Genomic DNA, 12,961 nt, shown 5'->3' on the forward strand with positions numbered 1-12,961 from the left:
CAAGGGTATTCAAGGACACCCTTGGGCTATAGGGGTGCTAATTGCTAAGATTGAAACTGAAAGGTTACCAACCAATAAAATTTGATGTACCAGAACCTCAGTCAGGGACAGAACTTGGAAATTTTGAAGACAGATGCTGACAGCATCAGAAATAGAGAGAGACTTCTCTTAGTAAGTGGTCCACAAACTGCCCGAGACAGAAATGCAGATTCTTCTCTGAGAAAAGCTGTACAGTGGGATTCAGGTGCAGATCTGTACTGCTCAGGGAGTGGAGAGGCAGAGCCATATCAGACAGATACCTGAAGAGGGGTTGTGCTTTGATAAAGGGAGAGGATCCTCTTCACATATATGTCCCCCTGGAAAAATCACCAGGGGACTTCCACACGGATCCCTAGCACCTGTGGAAAGGGAATCTTGCAGGAGAGGCCAGAAGGACAGAGGGAGAAGAGGGGTGATGTCAGGCACCCATAGGAGGGACAGTGGGAAACGGCCCATCGTCCACTTATTCACCTTTTTGTCCATTCAACAGGTGGATTAGCAGTTACCTGCCACTGAGTGCTGAGGGTAAGGAGAGATGCAAGACCAGTGCAGTGGCACCCAGAGTTAACCAAGGTGTGAAGAGACCAGAGGAGATGGCCCCAGCACCTCAGATCGTTGGGGAGGGAGACTGGGAGAAGAGTACCACAGCAAGACTGACTTAGCAAGGTGTGTGTGTGTGTGTGTGTGTGTGTGTGTGTGTGTGTGCTCACCGCCCACTTGTGCACTGGTGAGGCTGAGTGTGCCCGGATCTTGCCCACTCTGTCCCATCGGCAGGTGCCAGTTCGCTTGAGCAGGGGATTGGGCTGGGGGAGTGGACTTCTGCTGCTGCCCCCAGGGTCTGCACAGCCTGGTGTTGACTTCCCACCCCTCCTCTCTGGAAGGCCGAAGTCATACATTTTTAATTGGAGTTTTTCAGCCAAATAGCAAACTTGCGTGCTGCCCAACTCGTGGGTGAAGATGTCGAGAGAGAAAGCCTCACCTTCTGTCCTGCTGGCAGCAAATGAAAACAAACCGCTTTTCTTCCTCTTCCAGCTGCTTTCTCTCCTCCGCTGGAGGAGAGAAATTTAAAAGCATTGTTGGCTCCTTAACTCATTTGAAGCCAAGTGACCTTCATCTGCGGCTGTCTTTGTCTTCCTCTGGTGAACCTCATCCAGATGTTGCAGAACGCTGTTCCCCCAGAACCCTCACCTGGCTTCTGCTTCTGGCAAGTTCAGCTGAGAGAGCCTGGAGTGTGCATGCACACACGAGTACACACACACACACACACACACACACTCACTCACACACACACACACACACACACACGCAGTCACACAGTCACACAGTCACACACACTGTGGGGGGGGCATTAGGGCTCCCCAAAGCAATGTGTCAGCACCATTTAAAACCACAGTTGATGACATTCATTTCTAATTCTTGAAAGTTTTCTTTAAAAGAAGATTAAGGCTGCAACCTACATGGCACCCCCACAGGGACAATCTTTCCTTGGCTCTGTTTGGTAATTCAATTGTGACGGGTAAAGTTGTGCAGTTGTAGCAAAAGAGCGTGGAAAAGAAAAAAAAAGAGAGAGGAGAGAGAAAAAGCCTTCAATGCTGTCATCCATCTTGTGAAAAATAAAAAGTGCTTACCCATGCCCAGATAGTAAATCCTACCTGCTTTATTAAATAAATGTAGTATTTCACCCAAGAAAGGAGGCCTTTGGAAGATCTGGAAAATCTTGCAGGCTTTGAAATGGAATAAAGATTGATTTGTGGGGAGGTTCTCTCTTGTATGTGTTTTTCTTCCTTCTGACATAGAGAATGGTAACCAAGACACAGAATTCATTTTAAGAGAGAGAGAGAGAGAGAGAGAGAGAGAGAGAGAGAGAGAGAGAGAGAGAGAGCTGGGTATTGGAAATTTGGGTGTTTTATTTATGTTACTTAAAAAATAGAGGACTCAAGAGATGATTGGGTAGCCCCAAGTTTTTATGGCAGAGCTGTTTGAAGGAGCGAGGGTCCTAGCCTGGTTCCTGTCTCATAGTAGGTATTTGAAAAAGGTAGCTGTTGAGTGATAAAGGATCTGTAATCCACTATTCTGACTTTCCTCACTTGGAAATGAATCTACCTTGAAATGAAGATAATTTAAAATTGTCCTCATTATTCAGGGTCATTTCAGTTGCAAGTGATAGAAATCTGTGTCACACTGTTTTAGTTACAAAGACACTGCCAAGTTCACAGGGCTCCGGGGCTCAGGTGTGGCTGGATCCAGTCAGTGCTCCAGTGGTGGCAACAGGATTCTCGTTCCACCTCCTAGCTCTAATAGCATGGTCATAGCCTTGTTCTGCTCAGTCAGGCTTCCTCTTGTCATGGCCCCAAACAATCCCAGGTTCTATCCTCTGGGTTTGTGCTTTCTCTGGTTCATCTCCAACAAGAGAGAACAATCTTAAGGCGGGCCTGTGAGGTCTGTGGACTCACTGTGGTTGGGTGGACTTAGAGTGGACAGCCTGCATGTCATCATGGCCGGTGGGATTATGCTGACAGCTCCAGATCCCTCCTCCAGCTCCAGATAGTGTGCCCCACCCCAACTTCCTTGGTTGAGGGGGAGGGAGGGGTGGCTCCCCAAGGAAAACGGGGTATGAGGACCTGAAAAGGGTGACGGTAACATGGAGATCACTCCAGGGGCTGAAAGAAGCCCTGGGGAAGTCATTTCATCCGTCTTCTTCCCACTCTATCTATGCTCCTCCATCTGATCTTCCATTCAGAGCCGGACATTTCCCCTCCCTCAGTTATTTGATAAGCTGATACACTCTCACTATAACCACAGTCTATGGTCACACCTCTGGGACAACCCAGCACCAGGTATGGGGGTGGGGGTGGGGGGAATGGCCCAGCTCTTGCTCCCCACACCCTAAAGAAGCCACGCCCCTCTGACCCCCTGTGAGCAGCCTTCAGGGCTTGCTGTGTGTGTCTCTGGCCTGTGCAGAACACTGTGTGTATCACTGTCATTATCACAGGGCCCCAGGTGCGCTCTGTTATGAAGCTCATTCGTGGATGAAGGGGTGGAAGGTCACAGAACCCAAGGAACTCGGCCAACCTGACCCAGCTAGTAGGCAGTGGGGCTGAGTTCCAGTTAGATCTGACCACCACCCTACACTATTTTACAGGTAATTCTCATTCTCTTTCTGCATCAGTGATTTTGGTTGAGTGAGCAAACGTTATTAATTCAACACACACGCAACAGCGCTGCGCTGTGTGTCAGCATGTGTTGTGGGCAGGGAAACAGTGAGGAAGACAGGCTCGGCCTTCACCACTCTCACTGGTTCTGGTGAGTACTGACCTGGTCCCTGAAGGGTCCTGGTGATGGGGCAGGGGGGAGCAAGAGCAAGGAGAAGAGGAGACAGAAGGTCAGCCCTTCCCTGGAGCAAGACAGCAGCCCCAGGAAGAGAAGGACAGTCCTGCAGGGTAAGTCCACACCACGAGAGGCCCTTCCTCAGAGGTCATGGGGACTCTCTCCATCTTCAGGGAGCTGCCCTCCCCAGCACTGCCTCGGAGCAGCGCTCGGCAGCGTCTCTGACTGGGCTCCCCCTGGGCCTGCAGGGCCGCAGTGGACCAGAGAACCCCAGAACAACTTCTGGCAATGAGGGGGGCCATGGGTTGTATCCTGGAAGCATGAAGAGGCAAAGGTTACCCCAGAGCCCCGAGAAGATCGTGCATTTCCTCACGACATAGTGTCAGTGTGCCCTGGAGGAAGGGTGGCATTTTGTTTCCCCGAGGCCACCACAACAGAATGCCAGATGCTTGCTTCTCATAGGTCTGGAGACAGGGGTCCAAGATCCAGATGCCAGCACGGTTGGTTTCTCCTGAGGCTCTCCCTGGCCTGCAGATGACTACCTTCCTGCCCTATCTCACAGGGCCTTCTCCCTGAGCCCGCACACACCTGCCGGTGTCTCTTTCTCTTCTTCTGGGGACACTGGTCCTATTGGATCCGGGCTCCACCCTTCGACCACATTCTGACTTCATCACCTTTTTGAAGGCCCTAGTCCCACATGAGTCCGATGAAGGACTTCGACATTGGAATTCTGTGGGGACACAATTTAGTCTGCAACAGAAGGCGTGAGGGCAGAGACCCCTTGATCCTAGGGGCATGTGTAGATGTGGGTGTCACATGTGTGCCCCCCGTGGTATAGCGCTGAGCAATGTGCCCTTTCTAAAGTGTGTCCCACAGACCCCAGTCCCACCAGAGCAGAGAAGACAAGCATTGGTGAGGACACAACACACCCGGCAGGAAAAGGTGAGATCAAGGACAAACAGGGCTCTCTAAGCCTCCTTCATGGTCCCACTCCCCCTAGAGGCGTGGCTACAGAGAAATATTCCTCACTGTAACAAAACAGCAGGATGATGAGTGGAAGTGCCCTGTTGGCTTGAGTTAGTGATGGAAGGTCATTAACAGGGTACGGTGGACTGGAGAAAACTGGACCTTGGAGCCCCATCTCTAGGGGTGGAGACTGGGGGGCTGGGCAGAAATAAGAAGGTCCCAGCAGAGGCAGGAGACTGGGGGAGTGTCCCTGTTGCCCTCCAGTGATGGGGATCTAGGGAACAGTCCTTGTTGGATTTTGCCACTTGAATCTGTAGGGATCTTTCTTTTAAATAAAGCCACTAATCACAGGCGATTTCCAAGTGTGTCTTCTATTAGGGTGTTTTCCGTAGCAGTGTTTGACACAGGATTTTAGAGCAATGGAGTAACATTAGCATATCTAAGAGAAGTTCCTTTGGGAGTGGGTTTGAAAAGTCATTAATGGAACAGAGAGGAGGTAAAAGACATTTCGGAGCCTTTTCCCATTTCCAATCCCTGCTTCTGCCAGCAGAAATTTTGACCTTTCTGTTCTATTTATTTAAAAAATTAAAGTTTTGACTGGATCCAGGCCTTCACAGTGGGGAGCTGGGTATTGCTGACCCTGTCAAAGCGTCATGCACTCTTTGGCCCCTTGCTCTCTGGAAGTCCCAGTGATGGAAAGTGAGAACCCGATTCTCTTTGGCAGAGGTCCCACGGCTGTGCTCGCCAGCCCAAATACCCCAGGCCTAAACAGTGGCTCTCCCCACTTTGAAATGACGTGCAGACATCCGCCTGCACGGAGCCTGGGACTTCTCTTTTGCTTCGGTGCCTTCTGGCCCATTCGCCATGCAGCAGCGGCAGGAAACATCATAATAACCCACCTTGCTCACATCGTCTCTCCCCCTGCAGCTCTGTCGTGGCTCCCCATGGCTCCTCAGAGCAAGAACCAGTTCCTTAAAATGGTACCTGAAGCCTTCTAAAGACACCTCTCCTGCCTCTTTATACACATCTTTAAGCTGTAGCCACATGTGCCTCTCTTAGTTCCTGTGATGGGACGTATTTCCCCCAACTCAGGATCTTTGCACATAGAATTCTCCTGACTTAGAGTGGCCAGCCATCCAGTTTGCCTGGAGTTGTGGGGGGGGGTCCCCTGAGGCTGTGGGGATTTCAGTGCTAAAACCAGGAATATCTTGGACACAGAAGGACCTGAGGCCCCTGGCAGCTGAAGGAAGAGCTTTCCCAGCCCTCTTCTTTCCACTAACTAGTGCTCTGCCTTACCTTCTGCTCAAATGTCACTTCCACCATCAAGATTTCCTTTCTGCTAGCACCGGATTAGACTGTGTGCTTTGCAAGAAAACTATTGCTTTCCTTCAGAACAACCATTTGACATTTTAATTTCATGGGCACATAAATGCATTTAAAATTCACAGTTGTCCCCCCTCCTCCGCCCCCGCTCCAAGGGCAAGTCCTGGTGGGGTTGGGTCTTTATCAAACATAACAGTAAGGGAAGATGATGGCACAGGGCCTGGTACAGGCCTGATGCCACATAAGCACATGTGCAGGGTGGGAACACCTTGTGAGTGGTGCGGATGTGTCTCACACACGTCTCCTCATTTCAATTATGTTTCATCGAGTTGCAGTGGGTACCGCACTGTCCCCATTGTGTAGATGCAGAAAGTGAGACTGATTGAGGCTAGGGATGCATTCATGGCTACCCAGCTGCAAAGTGGCAGACTGTGTGCTTCTGATTCCAGAGTTCGAAGGACAGTGAGCTACAGTCTCATGGCTACAGTAACCATCAAAACCCTGAGAGCTCAGAGGCAGAAAGACTTTATCCACACATCTATGATGATGATGTTGCCTATATGCCTGGAGCATATGTGCGCATGTGCGTGGGCACACTGTGTGCACAGCGTACCCCAGCCAGGACTGCTTCCTGGCTTCCTGCAGGCCCTCCCTGGCCTGCCTGTAATACTGCCCAGGGGCATTTTGGAACTTACTCCCTGACTGTGACTAAGGCTGCATGGGCCAGAGCAGGACTAGCCAGAGTGCCCCTTGAGCTCCAGGGGTAACTTGGGCACCTTGGAAACTGGGCTTCCTGTTAGGTGACAGACTGCCCATCGGTCTAATGCCCAGGGCGGTGGAAACAGGGACACCTACCCTCAGAGGCAGAGTCAGGACCTGGAGTCCTGAGGGGAGGGAGTCCATGCACCTGCTGCTTCCTTCACACAGGTGTGGACTGAGGTCCTACTATGTACATGCCTAGGGATACAGACGTGATCAAGCAGATGAAAATCCCTGGCCTCAGGAGCTGCTGCTCAGGTGGGGTGATGTGAACAATGAAAACAGGAAACATTGGTCTGAGGGGACAAAGCAGCAGGGAAGGGGGAGGGGCAGGTTGTGCTGCTCCAGTGCCTGTGTGTGTGGGAGAGATTTTGATGAGTACGGTCAAGGACAGCCTCTCTAAGGGCAGAGAAAGCCATGTGGACAGTTGGTGGAAGGGCTCCTGGGACCGGGAAGGGGTGTGAAGGGTCTGGTCCTTGGAAGGATTGAGCAGTGTAGCCAGAGTTGAGAAAGCAGGGGAGAAAAGCAGGGGATGGTCTTCAAGCTGCCGCACGGGTGCAGAGGGGGTGCACTGTGCAACTTTTCAGGCCATGGTAGGGACTTTGGCTCCTCCTCTGATGAAAGTGGAAGCTACTGGAGGATTTTGGGCAGAGAAATGGTCAAGACTGAAGAATTTAGAAGGAGAAGGTCGATTTACTTTTGCTCTTCTGTGCTGATGTGCCTGCTTGACTGATTCTTTCCTTCTTTGAAAACGTGTGTGCATGCCCTCTGGGCACAGGCTTCATGTTGGTGCTGGGGGCACTGAAGCCTGGGAATATCCTGACCTCCCTGAGTCCATGATCCAGTGGAGGGGACAGATCTGAAATAATTGTCCCAAGAGAAGCAGGCAAAGGGACAAAACGTGACCAGTGTGATGAGGATGGTGACATGGGTGCTTGCCTTTCCTGGTGGGGATATAAAATGGGACAGCCACTGTGTGGTGGGCTCCCCAGGAAATCTAGCACAGGATTACCACGTGACCCAGAAGCCTACTTTTAAACAGAGTTAGGACTACATAATTCTAAGTCAACAGATTTTTTGGTTATCTTTGCTACTGAGAAAGCAACAACAAATTTATCTCCTTTTGTAATGTTTTTAAGTGCCTGGAAACAATGCACTATGTAACAGGGGGTAGATCTCATTTTTCTACTTTGGATAAACATAGAATAAAGAATTTTATACAAATCTAGAAGTGAAGATGGTGATATTGAACAGTGAAAATAAACAATGAGACAAAAGGAGACTGATGGCTATTGAAGAGGTGATGAACCTACACTGCCTCTTAGGGAAACTGTCCCTTCACCCAAGCAATGTTTTGGCAAGCTCAGAGGAGGAGAAACAGATGCCAGCCATAGGTTCTGGAGCAAGCACAGAGACCCTCTGATGTGGGGTGGATTCAGTCACTTTCATCTATTCTCCCCCACATTTATTTCTAGGGCCCAAAGAGCATTTTCCTCTACCACTCAGTTTAACTTACTTATTCCAATAAATGCAATATACATTCAGTTTCCCCTCCAGGTGCTAAGCAATTCAGAGGTAACTTTTGCTGGAATTGGTGGTCTTGATCAAAAGATGCAGGACGGAAAATATGAGTACATGCCTTCTATTTTGCAACAGGCAAACTTTATTTTGTTTTAAATCTAAGCCTGATTCTGATATTCTCTTTTGGACCATTGTGCCTACTGACGGGATCTCTGGTCAGAATATTCTGCATGCATTAGTGTAAGTAATAAAGTCCTACCTGTAAAAGCAACAGCAAACAACAATTGCTCACAAAGGATTCCATGCCATTGAGAGGCAGTAGTTTAACTGTTCAGTGGAAACCTGAAGTAGCTTTGAATGAGCTTCTGAATGCAGTGAAGTGGAAGATACCAGGAAAAGCTGGCTGGCTCAAACCAGCTTTCCCACTGACAGGGAGACCTTACCTTGTCATCTGAGTGTCAAACGTCATTCATTCCTCCCAACCTCTAGTAACTAATTCATGACAATGATTTGCTCCACTTCCTAAGAGTTAAAGGTCAACAGTAATGCAGGAAGACTAATTTTTTTTAACCCATGACTATTTTCCCCCTATGGGAAACGCCATAAAATTCCCCCAAACTGTACACAATGCTAAACCCTACTGAAACTATCCTGACAGATATCCAAGTTGAATCTAAAGAAAAAAGTGAAAAAATCAGAACTGGATTGCCTATATCAATAAAGCAAATGTTGCAATTCTATAGAAAATTCTTAGTCTGGTGCAGGGGGTTCTCAGCATCAAGTATCCTGCCTGGCTTACAATACAGAGCTTCTGTCTAACAGAAGGCAAAGAAGGCTAGAAGGTCAAGAGAAAGATAGCTTTTTGGCATGCAGTCCTGGCCATTCAGCTTCTAAATTGGATGCACATTCATCTCAGGATCACCTCATCCTGTTACACCCACTTCTCTTAGATACCCATTTTTCCATTTCAAGCCCTGTTGTTATGGTTTGCATGTGAAATTTTCCCCAAAGGCCATGTGCTAAAAACTTGGTTGTCAACCTGTGGTGCTATTAGGAGGTGATATGACCTATAGAAAGCAGAGCCTAGTTGGAGGAATCAGGTTACTGGGAGGATGTCCTTGAAGGAGATATTTTGTCTCTTAGCTCTCTGCTTCCTGGATACCATGAAGTGAGCAGTTTTGCTCCACCATGTGCTCCTCACCGTGATATTCTGACTCACCACAAGCCCACCTGTGATGAAGACAAGTGGACTGAAACAGCCAAAATAAATTCTCCCTCTTTTAAGTTGTTTTTCTCAGGTGTTTTGTCACAGTGACAGAAAGCTGACTAACATATCTGTTTTACTCTTTTATTCCCTTGAGAGGATGGTAATCAATTGTTTCATTCTCTGACAACAGTTAACCTCTACTCTGTCTGGGGAAAATACATGGCAATGAATAACTTACACGGCTCTCAGTTTTTATTTAATAAGACAATTTTTATAGCACTTACGGTGTGCTAAGCTTTCTTCCAAGGACCTCATAAGTGATAACAGTTCAAGGACAAGCAAAACTCACCTATGAAGATAGAAGGTACAACAGTGGTTGACCTATAAAAGTGTGAGGGCTGCTGGCGAAGAACACTAGGAACTTCTTTCTGGAGTGATGGAAATATTTTCTATTTTGATTGGGGTGTTGTTTACATGTGTGTATTCATTTGTCAGACTCATCAAATTATACACTTCAGATCTATGCATTTCACTGATTGTAAATTTTGCCTTGATTTAAGAGAGAGAAGTGTGACCTCACATGTTATTACAGGGTTCAAAAAGCCATAAGCTCTTATTTTGCTAATGTCCTGCAGAAACAGCCAATGGCAGGTCAACAACCTATAGCCCAATCTAACTGCTGAGGCAAAGCAGAGCCTCTGAAACTGGGAAATCCAATACAGCAGTCCTCTAACTTAGTTCATCCTCAACCCTCATCTCGTTCACTCCCTATTGAAGATATCAGTTATGGAAGGTTGATAAGGAGGTGCCAGAACTCTCTGGCTCTCAAGATAAGTTTGAAAACCTCCCAGAGTACTCTGCTGTATGATTTGACATAATTAATTCCCAGCTCAGGCCCAGTAAGGAGTGTATCAGGGAATGGTTCTCATGATATTCACCTAATGCTGCTTCTCTTCCTATAGACTATCAACAGAGAAAGGGAGAAAGCAGAACTAAGACATTTAAGTGCATCTAGAGCCTTGTGAGGTTGAATGTGGCAAACTTCTAGTTATCCTGCAAATCCATAGTAGCCAAGTTTGGCTGGGTATATGACTACCTTGCTACAAACTACACTTACCAGCTTCCCCTGTAATTAAATGGAGTCATATGACTGAGTGCTCACCAATGGAATGTGATAGAAGTGGCATGTGTAAATTCTACTTGCTTTAAAGGAAATGACTTGCCCTGGGTTTCCTCTCCTACCTATGGAATGGAGTCAGGGTGGAACACTGAGTGGCGGTAACTTAGCTTCAACTACGCAGAAAAAACCAACATTCCAGGGGATGAAAAGAGCTACAGTAGTTGGATGCTAAGTGCTTCAACAACTCCTGAAGCAAGGCTGGGTGCTAGGCTGGTTCACTCTAGCCTGCCATGTGAAAGGGAAATTTTAATCTAATTTAAATTACTGCATTTGTGGCTTTTTTGTTATATAATCTTAGCTAATACCTTACCAGTGAAGTTTCTGAGGCTTATGATCTCCAAGCATGAATTTCCAAGTTTCACACTCTGCTTAGCCCAGAAGTTTGAATTCCCAAGTTCTTTCTCCTTACATACAACATCAATCCGGTCACTTAATCTAGTCATCCACAGTCTACAAGATAATATCAACTCCTTATTCACGCATGCAAAGTCCTCTCAAGACGTGGTCCCATCCTCCATCCATGGTCTCAGCTTCATCACCTGCATTTGCCACACTGCATCTTGTGTTCTAGTTTCAATGGATGTTCCTTGAAAGCACTTTGTGTATGAAGAACTCTATGCTCATATTCTGGTCTGGCCAAATGGAATAATGTTTTCACCATCCCCATGAATAAGCTTCTCTAAAACCCCCAAGTGGAATGGTTCCCTCCCTCTACTATACTTCCTTATCACTTTGGGCAAACTTTCATTAAACAATGTACCACCTTGAGCTATTAGGATTTTTTTACATGTCTGATCTCACAGCTAGAATACATGTTCCAAAGACTAAGTCCCTGAAGGAAGATTGTGCCTTGTCTATCTCTGTGACCTTGGCATTTAGCACATGACCTGGCTTATACTTGAATGTTAAACAAAAGAAGGAAGCAGAATTCAATAGGTAGCATGTTTCAAAACCCTACACAGCCAGGCATGGTAGCATACTCCTATAATCCCAGTGGCTCAAGAGGCTGAGGCAGGAGAATTGCAAGTTCAAAGTCAGCCTTAGCAACTTAGCATAGGCCCTAAGCAATTCAGTGAGACCCTGTCTGTAAATAAAATACAAAAAAGGGCTGGGATGTGGCTCAGTAGTTAAGTGCCCTGGGTTCAATCACTGGTATGTGGGGGGGGGCGACACGAGACCCTACACATACATTATCATTCTTACCGATTCATTGCAAATGCATAGTGGAATTTAATGTTATGCTGATCAGCCAAATCACATGTAGGCAGCATCTCCAGAGTTTCTACCAGCTTGACCATGGCATCATAGTCCTGTTGGCGAGAGATCTCAAGGTGAAAAAGAGAAGAAATACAGGTCTTTGTAGATTTTTCTGAATAGTTATAAACATAAGCCAGTCTCCAGATTTTAAGACAAACCTTTCCTTGCATAGAGTGTTTAGTGAAGTTACTTGTAACCTTCACTAGAACAACAACAACAACAAAAAAAAACAGAAAATAAGATAAATGAGAGAGAGGGCAGAAAAGAAATTCCTGTTACCAAAGAGGACAAAGGGATTGAAGAAAAACTGTTAAATCCAAAGGCAGAAAAAAAAGTGAGCCTAGCAACCAGGAAATGGCTACTATGTTTTCAGTGGAAAAGGATTAAAACCACCCAGAAAAGCTATTTTAAAATGAGCTAGACATACACATAAGAAAATCTACAGTTAACTTCCCATGTAAAGGGAAAAAATATCTTAGCCCTTCTTGGTAAAATGTGTTTAGATGCTATCAGATGCTTCCTGGTTGAGAACCACTGGTCTAAATGCTACATAATCATCTAGGGAAAAATTGCTACCATGTGTGTCTCAGTTGGGTCCCCTCTTAGTAGCGCTACCAGTTAACATTTTAGCCAGGCTTACAATCATTGGTATTAGCCAACTTGCTGCCAGCTATGGTTGAAGAGGAGGGTTTCCTACTAAAATCCCAAACCTGTCTTATGGCTCTGCATTTGATACTACTGGCCTAGGAAAGAGAAGACAGTAGTGGATTCCACAGATCTCTTGGCTCACATTTGAGCCCAAGAGGCCCATCAATGAAAGGTTAAGAAATGAAAGGATACAAAAAAAAAAGAAAGAAAGTGATAATACATGAAGGCAAGGGCAGAAGGAAACCAGAAGTCAGGAACTCAAGGGAAGAAAACCTTCAAGAAAGGTTAATCCTTTGTCATGGTGCATGCTTTAATCATTATCACAATCCCTAATGGCACCTGCTACTAAAATCAGTTAGTTTCATTTGTTCATCACTAGGGGTATGAGTTCCTTAGCAGTTGACTCTTCTTGGTCCAAGGCATAAACGGATATCTCCATTATTTAGATTTAAAGAAACATGGCCAACAACTTCCAATGTAGCTTTATAGGAGTCTATAAGTATTGTACATTACCCCGTGTGCCACAGGAAAGGGAGGCAGACTCCCTTAGGAATGTCTCAAAGGCATTAAATTCAGAAGAGGAAATGCTGATTTTCCTCCATGGTACCACATCCCACAAGCCCCATCTTGAGGACTCTCCAATAGCTTCTGAGGCCTGTTTTAGACTAAATATTTTAAAAATGAGGAAAATGAGGCACAGAGAAATTAAATAACTTGCCCAAAGTCACACAGCA

This window comes from Ictidomys tridecemlineatus, unplaced genomic scaffold (genome assembly GCF_052094955.1).
Source record: "Ictidomys tridecemlineatus isolate mIctTri1 unplaced genomic scaffold, mIctTri1.hap1 Scaffold_39, whole genome shotgun sequence".
Lineage (NCBI taxonomy): Eukaryota > Metazoa > Chordata > Mammalia > Rodentia > Sciuridae > Ictidomys > Ictidomys tridecemlineatus.